This window comes from Peromyscus maniculatus, chromosome 23 (genome assembly GCF_049852395.1).
Source record: "Peromyscus maniculatus bairdii isolate BWxNUB_F1_BW_parent chromosome 23, HU_Pman_BW_mat_3.1, whole genome shotgun sequence".
Taxonomy (NCBI): Eukaryota; Metazoa; Chordata; class Mammalia; order Rodentia; family Cricetidae; genus Peromyscus; species Peromyscus maniculatus.
The window spans coordinates 6,455,325-6,465,514 of record NC_134874.1 but is presented as its reverse complement, the minus strand read 5'-3'; positions in this window follow the sequence as shown (position 1 = coordinate 6,465,514).

The following is a 10,190-nucleotide window of genomic DNA, read 5'->3' as shown; positions in this document are numbered from 1 at the left end:
AACACAAACCACAGGATAGTTGTCCCTATAAAGTGCATGGCAGAATAACTTTGTACAACAAACAAAACAGAAGACTTCCTCTCTCCACCTTTCCATAGCATGGGACCTGGCAGGTAAAGCAAGGTTAAACTGTGGTTACTTTGGCAAAGCAGATTTAGGAATAAGATGTCTCACTGGATGGCTTAATGCTACATGGTTCTCTGTTTCTCTTTTCTTTAGTGAACAGCTGCCCAGTCCTCTGACCTTCCACCTCAACCCAGAGCTTCCTGCACAGGTACAGTGACTTGTAATAGCTGGTATTGACAGTCCAGAGTCTTGCTTGGAGGGTAGGGGAATCTAGAGCATGGAGACAACCAACTCAACTCAACCCTACATGGGTTTTATCCAGGAAAGAGTGAGAAGTGGGGAAGGGAGGTGATGGGGTGCTAAGTTAGAGGGAACATGAGAGATGACTAGACACAGAGGCCAGAGGGCATTGGGCCAGCAGACATTGTTCAACAGCTACCATGTGGTTCTGAGAATTCAAGTCTGGGCCACAGCAAGAGCAGAAAGTGGTCTTAAGTGTTGAGCCATCTCTCCAGCACCTACAATGGTTGATTGTCTGCTTCACACACTGGGTCGGGAGAGCCTCAGCTGAAGGATTGCCTGCATCATATTGGCCTGTGGGCACATCAGTTGGGCATTTGCTTTTTTTCTTTCTTTTTAGTTTTTGGTTTTTCATGAAAAGCTTTCTTTGTGTATCTCTGGCTGTCCTGGAATTCACTCTGTAGTCCAGGCTTGCCTCCAACTCAGATATTCACCTGCCTCTGCTTCTGAGTGCTGACATTAATGACGTGCACCAATACCATCATCTGCTACATTCCTAATTTTCAAATTGAGTTTGTGGGCTAGTAAGATGCAGCCCATGATGCAAGCCTGTAGACCTGAGTTTGATGCTTGGACCCATTTAAAGGTGGAAGGAGTTAACTGACTTCACAGAGTTGTCCTCTGACTTGCACATGTGCATTTTCTGTCTCTGTTTCTCACACAGACACATTAATTAATTAGTTAATTAAAGATCAAATATGAAACTGGAACCTACCTCAAAGGCTGTCTTAGGCTCTTGGGACAGACTTAGCACTTAGTTTATATAGTTAGCAAGGAGGGTTGTTGGGGCCAGCTTCTCCTCCTGGGGACCACATGTCACTATCAGCATCCCTCAGACCCAACTCCAGGAGCAGTGTCTATATCTTTTTATGATGTCAGAGCATCCATGGGGGAGGGACTTGTGCCTGTCACTGTACTTGAGCTGGTTGGGGTGTTGAGCTATCCCTTTCTCTGTGACTCTGTGACAGCACTGATTCAGGCTCTGTCACCATCTACAGTAGCTCTGCAGGTCGGGACTGTGTGTGAGGGTGCACATATTCTACTTCTGTGCTACACACACAGTAGTCACAGGCCCCGTGTGCTTACTGGACACTGTCAGAGCACAGCCACAGGACTATAAAGAGAAGTCACTGAGTCATCCCCTCACTCAGGATGAAACTTCTGCTGGTCTCCCTGCTCACAGGTAGGACCCTTATCCCCTCTGAGTGCCCCCCATGTCCCTTGTCTTCAGTGCACAGCCTTGCTGGTTACACCTGAAGTTTTGGTTGGGGTTCCCATTGGGGTACCTTAGTGTCTGGTTGCAGTCCCATACTCACCCCCATGTTTAGATAGCTGACACCTTTACCCTCTAGATCTGAACTCTGATTATTTCTTAATAAAGTCCACTACATTCACCCACCCAAGCAAAGAAAGCCCCTTCTGTCTCTGCCATACTGCTCTGGCACAGATTTCCCTGGCCCTAAGGTGCCCTGGATATTTGCTTTTCTTATCCTTTTCAAAAATATGTACATTATTTTAAGTGTATGAGTGTTTTGCTTACATGTGTGTCTGTGAACTGTGTGTGAACAGAGCCTACAGAGGACAGAGGAGAGGTCTGATTCTCCAGAACTGGGGTTTAGACAGTTGTGAGTTGACATGTGGCTGCTGGACCTGAGCCTGGGTCCCACACAAGCTCAACAAGTGCTCCTGACAGCAGAGCCCACACTCCCACTCTGATTATTTTTTACATGACCTTGTAATGTGACTCAGGATATCCTCAAACTCAACATTTTTACCCAGACTTGAAAAGCTTACTGCCTCTACTCTCCAAAGGTTAGGATTGCATACATGCCACACTTGCTTCTCACAATTCCTTTTTTTTTTTCATTTTCCTAAACATAGTTTCTCTAGTAGTGATGGCTGTCTTGGAAATCATTCTATAGACCAGGCTTTAAACTCAGATATCCACCACCCTGTGCCTCCAGAGTGCTGGGCTTAAAGTGCTGTGATACTATCCCTTGGCAACCTTGAACTTCTTATCCACCTGCCTCAGCCTACAGAGTGTTGGGATTACACAGCGTGTGTTCCACTCTACCTGTCTTCTGCATTTTAATGGTGACCAAGTATCCCACTGCATTCTGAATCCTGGTCATTTACCTACTCTTCAGCTGATGAATAGTTTGTTGTGTCAAATGCTGACATTACAATTATCCTTGTCTATGAGCTGTGTGTAGCCATATAACAGATTCTTTCTAATTCTTCCAGTGTAAAACAGTGAGCATGTGTTGGCTCCTTCTCTGGCTCAAGGTCTGAGCTAGAACTGTGATGAATCCCACTGCTGGCTAAGGCTAGGGTTTCACCTAGGCTTGAGTAGGGGTGGGGCAGCTTTCAAACTAAGAGATGGTTGGATTGTTGGGTTATGGAACTAAGAGGTCAGTTTGTCCCTGGCTGCTGACTGGAAAGTGTTCTCAGTTCCTCAACACAGGAACCACAGGGCAGCTCACAGTGTGGTGTTTGTCTGTCCTGACAGTGAGAAATGAGCAGACAAGCAAGGCAAAAGGCAATGTCTATAGAACTTAGTCCTGGGGAGTCAGCCCAGCCAGAACAGTAGAGTATATTTGTAATCCTATCACTTGAGGTGATCAGGCCAGAGGAATGCTGCAGAGTTCAAGGCTATCCTTGGTTACAGGGCAACTCTCTGTCTCAAATAGGTAGACAGCTTCCTGCTCAGTCCTGGTGACTTGAGTTTGGTCTCCAAGACCTACATAGTGCAAAGAGAAAATCCTCTGGCATCCTCATGTGTAGAATGACATTTGTGAATGCTCTGAAGTGCATGCTTTTGGACTTGTGTTCAGGCTAGAATGTACACAAGTGCGCGCACGCACACACACACACACCTCTAGTCACTGCTCTCCCCATGCAGCAGCTGGTAGGAGTCAAGGAGGTAGCTTGCAGACAGGTATAGGACCCCTGGTAAAGCAAAGTGGGATTGATTGGAATGTGCTGTGCATTCTCCGTCAGGCGCTACTGCACACAGCATCAGCCCTTGGGCTGTGTGGCAGTTCAGCAATGCGTTTGACTGCACCTATACTTGAATTGATGACTTGTCAGAGTACAACCGCTATGGCTGCTACTGTGCCTTTTTAAGCTGGAACAATGAGGTGGATGAGTTAGATAGGTGAGTGATCCACTTCGTGGGAGACTGGAGTGTCTGGGTTCTGGTGGGAACAGGACACAAGCAGGGCATCTTATGTGGCACAAATGCATACTCACCAAACATCATATATTTTTTCTTGTTATTATTTATTTTTATTTTGTTGCTTTTTTTTTCCATAACAAGGTTCTCTGTGTAGCCTTAGTTGCCTTTGAATGGTCTCTAGAGACCATGCTGACATTAACTCAGAGATCTTCCAGCCTCTGCCTCCTGAGTGCTGAGACTAAAGGTGTGCATCACCACCCCAGAATGTATATTCCCCTCCTGTCATGCAAAGATATCAGTCCAAGAGGACCCTGTATCTGGTGATCCCTGAAAGCAGAATGTGTCAGGTGTTAATAGTGGATAATGCTGGCCTCAGTTGCCAGACTAGGGAATGGTCCACGATCACAGCTCCCATCAGAGTGTCAGTCTTGGCTTAAGAAGTCATCAAAAGGTAAGAATGTATAATTTCACTGTTCTCCTGCAGCTTTGTTCAAAAATCACTTTTCTTGAGACAGGATCTCACTTATATATCTTGGCTGATCTCAAACTCAGAGATCCATCTGCCTCTGCCCCCCAAGTATTGGGATTAATGGTAGACACTATCACACTCCACAGAAGTTGCTTTCAATAAATATATGATTAATAGAAATCACAGATTCTCTCCCAGCCTGCTCCCGACTTCCCTTCTAGTCCAGAGGTGAGTACCCGGGTCCAACCCGGACCCCATCCCTGGGCACCAGCCACTCCGGGAATACCTGCCCAACTTGGCACCAGGTTCTGGCCACCGGGCAGCTCCCCTTCTAGCCCCACCGGGAGGGATCCCCTTTTCCAAGGCACCCGGCAGCCCCTGCAATCTCCGCGCCCTGCCCCCACGCCGATCTGCCCCAGACCCCAGCCACTTCCTGAGACTTAGAGACCGACCCCCTGCTCCCAGCCTGCCCCCGACTTCCCTTCTGGACCAGAGGTGAGTACCTGGGTCCAACCCGGACCCCATCCCTGGGCACCAACCACTCCGGGAAGACATGCCCAACTTGGCACCAGATTTTGGCCACTGAGCAGCTCCCCTTCTAGCCCCACCGGGAGTGATCCCCTTTTCCAAGCCCCTGGCAGCCCCTGCAATCTCCGTGCCCTGCCACCATGCCCATCTGCCCGAGACCCCAGCCACTTCCTGAGACTTAGAGACCAGCCCCCAGCTCCCAGCCTGTCCCTGACTGCCATTCTGGATGAGAGCCTGCCCCCGACTTCCCTTCTGGATCAGAGAGTTGGACAAGAGAACTCCCTTTTGGACAAGAGAGAGAGTCTTCCTGAATCTGTCAGCTCTTTCTGAAACAAGTACACTGATAAGACCAAGAAGGAACCACAAGGAGATGGGCAGATGTCAAGGCAGAAGTACATACAACAAAATGAAGAGCAATACAGCATCACCAGAAACTAGCCCGCCTCCAACATCTAGACCTGAACACCAAAAATTGGAAGAAGCAGAAGAAAGTAGCCTTATGAGTAACTTCATGAAGAAGGTAGAGGCTTGTGTAGAGGAAAAGACAAGAAAATTGGAAGAACACTGTAAACAACTAGAGGAAAGGGCAAACAAATTAGAAGAAAACAATAAAGTCCTGCAAGAAAACAATAAAGCACTGAAAGAAAATCATGAAAAAGCAATGAAATAAACAAAGGAAACAGTCCACGAACTGAAAAGGGAAATTGAAAAAAATAAAGAAGACACAAACAGAAGGAATGCCGGAAATAGAAAACCTGAGTAAAAGATCAGGAACTTCGGATGCAAGTATAACCAACAGAATGCAAGAGGTGGAAGAGAGGATCTCTGGCATTGAAGATACAGTAGAAGTAATAGTTTCATCAGTCGAAGGAAACACGAAAGCCAACAAAGTCATGAACCAAAATGTCCAAGAAATCTGGGACACCATGAAAAGACCAAACCTACGAATTATAGGGATAGAAGAAGGTGAAGAATACCAACTCAAAGGCACAGAAAATATATTCAACAAAATTATAGAAGAAAACTTTCCCAACTTAAAGAAGGAAATGCCTATGAAGATACAAGAAGCCTATAGAACACCAAACAGACTAGACCCCCCAAAAAAGTCCCCTCGACACATAATAATTAAACAACTAAATGTACAGAATAAAGAAAGAATATTAAGAGCAGCCAAGGAAAAATGCCAAATGACTTATAAAGGTAAGCCCATCAGAATAACACCCGATTTCTCAATGGAGACTTTGAAAGCCAGAAGGACCTGGTCAGATGTAATGCAGACACTAAGAGACCATGGATGTCAGCCCAGACTAATATACCCAGCAAAACTTTCAATCATCATAGACGGAAGAAACAAGACATTGGAAGACAAAGTCAGATTTAAACAATACATATCCACAAACCCAGCCCTACAGAAAGCACTAGAAGGAAAATTCCAACCGAAGGAAGTCAGATACACACTCGAAAACACAGGCAATAGATAAAGCCACAACAGTAAACCCCAAAGAAGGGAAGTACACACACACTACCACTAAAAGTAACAGGGATGAACAATCACTGGTCATTAATATCCCTTAATATCAACGGACTTAATTCACCTATAAAAAGACATAGACTTACAGAATGGATACAAAAGCAGAACCCAACTTTCTGCTGCATACAAAAAACACATCTCAAATTCAAAGACAGACACTACCTAAGAATAAAAGGCTGGGAAAAGCCTTTCAAATCAAATGGTCTTAAGAAACAAGCAGGGGTAGCCATCCTGATATCCAACAAAATAGACTTCAAACTAAAATCAATCAAAAGAGATCAAGAAGGGCATTACATCCTCATCACAGGAAAGATCCACCAAGATGAAGTTTCAATTCTGAACATTTATGCCCCAAATACAAGGGCACCCACAAATGTAAAAGAAACATTACTAAAGCTTAAACCACATATAAAACTCCACACATTAATAGTGGGAGATATCAACACCCCACTTTCTCCACTGGGCAGATCTCCCAAATCGAAACTTAACAGAGAAATAAAGGACTTAACTGATGTCATGACCCAATTGGACCTAATAGATATCTACAGAACATTCCATCCTAACAAGAAAGAATATACATTCTTCTCAGCACCCCATGGAACTTTCTCTAAAATCGACCACATACTTGGCCACAAAGCAAATCTCAACAGATATAAAACAATTAGAATAACCTCCTGTGTTCTATCAGACCACCATGGTTTAAAGTTAGATTTCAACAACAACAAAAACTACAGAAAACCTACAATCTCATGGAAACTGAATAATGCTCAACTGAATCACCAATGGGTTAAGGAAGAAATAAAGAAAGAAATTCAAGACTTCCTAGAGATCAATGAAAATGAAGACACCACATACCCAAACTTATGGGACACTATGAAAGCAGTGCTAAGAGGGAAATTCATAGCACTAAATGCCCACATATAGAAGTTGGAGAAATCTCACACTAGTGACTTAACGGCACATCTGAAATCTCTAGAACAAGAAGAAGCAAAGTCTCCCAGGAAGAATAGACGCCAGGAAATTATCAAAGTGAGAGGTGAAATTAATAAATTAGAAACTAAGAGAATAATTCAAAAAATTAATGAAACAAAGAGTTGGTTCTTTGAGAAAATCAACAAGATAGACAAGCCCTTATCCAAACTAACCAAAAGACAGAGAGAGAGAATCCAAATCAACAAAATCAGAAATGAAAAGGGGGACATAACAACAGACATGGAGGAAATCCAGAGAATTATAAGGTCATATTTCGAAAACCTCTACTCCACAAAACTGGAAAACCTAAAAGAAATGGACATTTTTCTGGATAAGTACCACATACCTAAGTTAAATCAAGAACAGATAAACTATTTAAATAGCCCAATAACCCCTAAGGAAATAGAAACAGTCATTAAAAGTCTCCCAACCAAAAAAAAAAAAAGCCCAGGACCAGATGGTTTCAGCGCAGAATTCTATCAGATCTTCAAAGAAGAGTTAATTCCAATACTCTCTAAATTGTTCCACATAATAGAAACAGAAGGAACATTACCAAACTCCTTCTATGAGGCTACAATTACCCTGATTCCTAAACCAAACAAGGATACAACAAAGAAAGAGAACTACAGACCAATCTCCCTCATGAACATTGATGCAAAAATACTCAATAAAATATTGGCAAACAGACTCCAAGAACACATCAGAACAATTATCCACCATGATCAAGTAGGCTTCATCCCAGGGATGCAAGGGTGGTTCAACATACGAAAGTCCATCAACGTAATACACCATATAAACAAACTCAAAGAAAAAAACCACATGATCATCTCAGTAGATGCAGAAAAGGCATTTGACAAAATCCAACACCCCTTCATGATAAAAGTCTTGGAGCGATCAGGAATACGGGGAACATACCTAAACATAATAAAGGCAATATATAGCAAACCAACAGCCAACATCAAATTAAATGGAAAGAAACTCAAAGCAATTCCACTAAAATCAGGAACGAGGCAAGGCTGTCCACTCTCCCGATACTTATTCAATATAGTACTTGAAGTTCTAGCCAGAGCAATAAGACAACATAAGGAGATTAAGGGGATACAAATTGGAAAGGAAGAAGTCAAGCTTTCCCTATTTGCAGATGACATGATAGTCTACATAAGTGACCCCAAAGATTCCACCCAGGAATTGATAAAGCTTATAAACACCTTCAGCAACATAGCAGGATACAAGATCAACTCAAAAAATCAGTAGCCCTCCTATATACAATGGACAAAGAAGCTGAGAAGACAATTATAGATACATCACCCTTTACAATAGCCAAAAATGGCATAAAATACCTTGGGGTAACACTAACCAAGCAAGTGAAGGACCTATATGACAAGAACTTTAAGTCCCTGAAAAAAGAAATTGAAGAAGATGTCGGAAAATGGAACGATCTCCCATGCTCATGGATAGGCAGGGTTAACATAGTAAAAATGGCAATCTTACCAAAAGCAATCTACAGATTCAATGCAATCCCCATCAAAATACCAACACAATTCTTCACAGACCTGGAAAGAATAATACTCAACTTCATATGGAAAAACAAAAAAACCAGGATAGCTAAAAGAAACCTGTACAATAAAACAACTTCTGGAGGCATCACAATCCCTGACTTCAAGCTCTACTATAGAGCTACAGTAATAAAAACAGCTTGGTATTGGCATAAAAACCGACATGTGGACCAATGGAATCGAATTGAAGACCTTGACATTAACCCATACACCTATGGACATATAATTTTTGACAAAGAAGCCAAAAGTGTACAATGGAAAAAAGAAAGCATCTTCAACAAATGGTGCTGGCATAACTGGATATCAACGTGTAGAAGGCTGCAAATAGATCCATATCTGTCTCCGTGCACAAAACTTAAGTCCAAGTGGATCAAAGACCTCAACATAAATCCAGCTACTCTGAACCTGCTAGAAGAGAAAGTAGGAAGTAGTCTTGAACGCATTGGCATAGGAGATCACTTCCTAAATATAACACCAGTAGCGCAGACACTGAGACAAACAATCAATCAATGGGACCTCTTGAAACTGAGAAGCTTTTGTAGAGCAAAGGATATGGTCAACTAGGCAAAGCGACAGCCTACAGAATGGGAAAAGATCTTCACCAACCCCACAGGTGACAGAGGACTGATATCCAGAATATATAAGGAACTGAAGAAATTAGACATCAAAACGATCAACAGTCCAATTGAGAAATGGGCTTTAGAACTAAACAGAGAATTCTCAACAGAGGAAACCGAAATGGCTGAAAGACATTTAAGGAATTGCTCAACATCCCTAATCATCAGGGAAATGCAAATCAAAACAACTCTGAGATACCACCTTACGCCTGTCAGAGTGGCTAAGATCAAAAACATTGAAGACACTTTATGCTGGAGAGGATGTGGAACTAGGGGAACTCTCCTCCACTGCTGGTGGGAATGCAAGCTTGTACAACCACTTCGGAAATCAATATGGCGCTTTCTTAAAAAATTGGGAATCAATCTCCCCCAAGATCCAGCTATACCACTTTTGGGCATATACCCAAGAAATGCTCAATCATACCACAAGAGCACTTGCTCAGCTATGTTCATATCAGCATTGTTTGTAATAGCCAAAACCTGGAAACAACCTAGATGCCCTTCAACTGAAGAATGGATAAATAAATTGTGGCACATATACACAATGGAATACTACTCAGCAGAGAAAAACAATGACATCATACGGTTTGCAGACAAATGGATCGATCTAGAAAAAATCATCCTGAGTGAGGTGACCCAGACTCAGAAAGACAAATATGGTATGTACTCACTCATAGGAAGATGCTAGATGTGGAACAAGGATGACTGGACTGCTACTCACATCACCAGTGAGGCTACCTGGAAAACGAGACCCCAAAAAAGACACGGAGAAATGGATGAGATCTACATGAACAGCCTGTTCATGAGTGGGAACAATGAAGGGCAACGGTCGAGGGAAAGAGAGTGGGAGATCATAGCTGGATCAAGAAAAGAGATGGAGAACAAGGAATAGGAGACCATGGTAAATGAAGACCATATGAGAAGGGGAGGAAGCAGAGAGCTAGGGAGGCCCACGGAGATCCAGAAAGATACC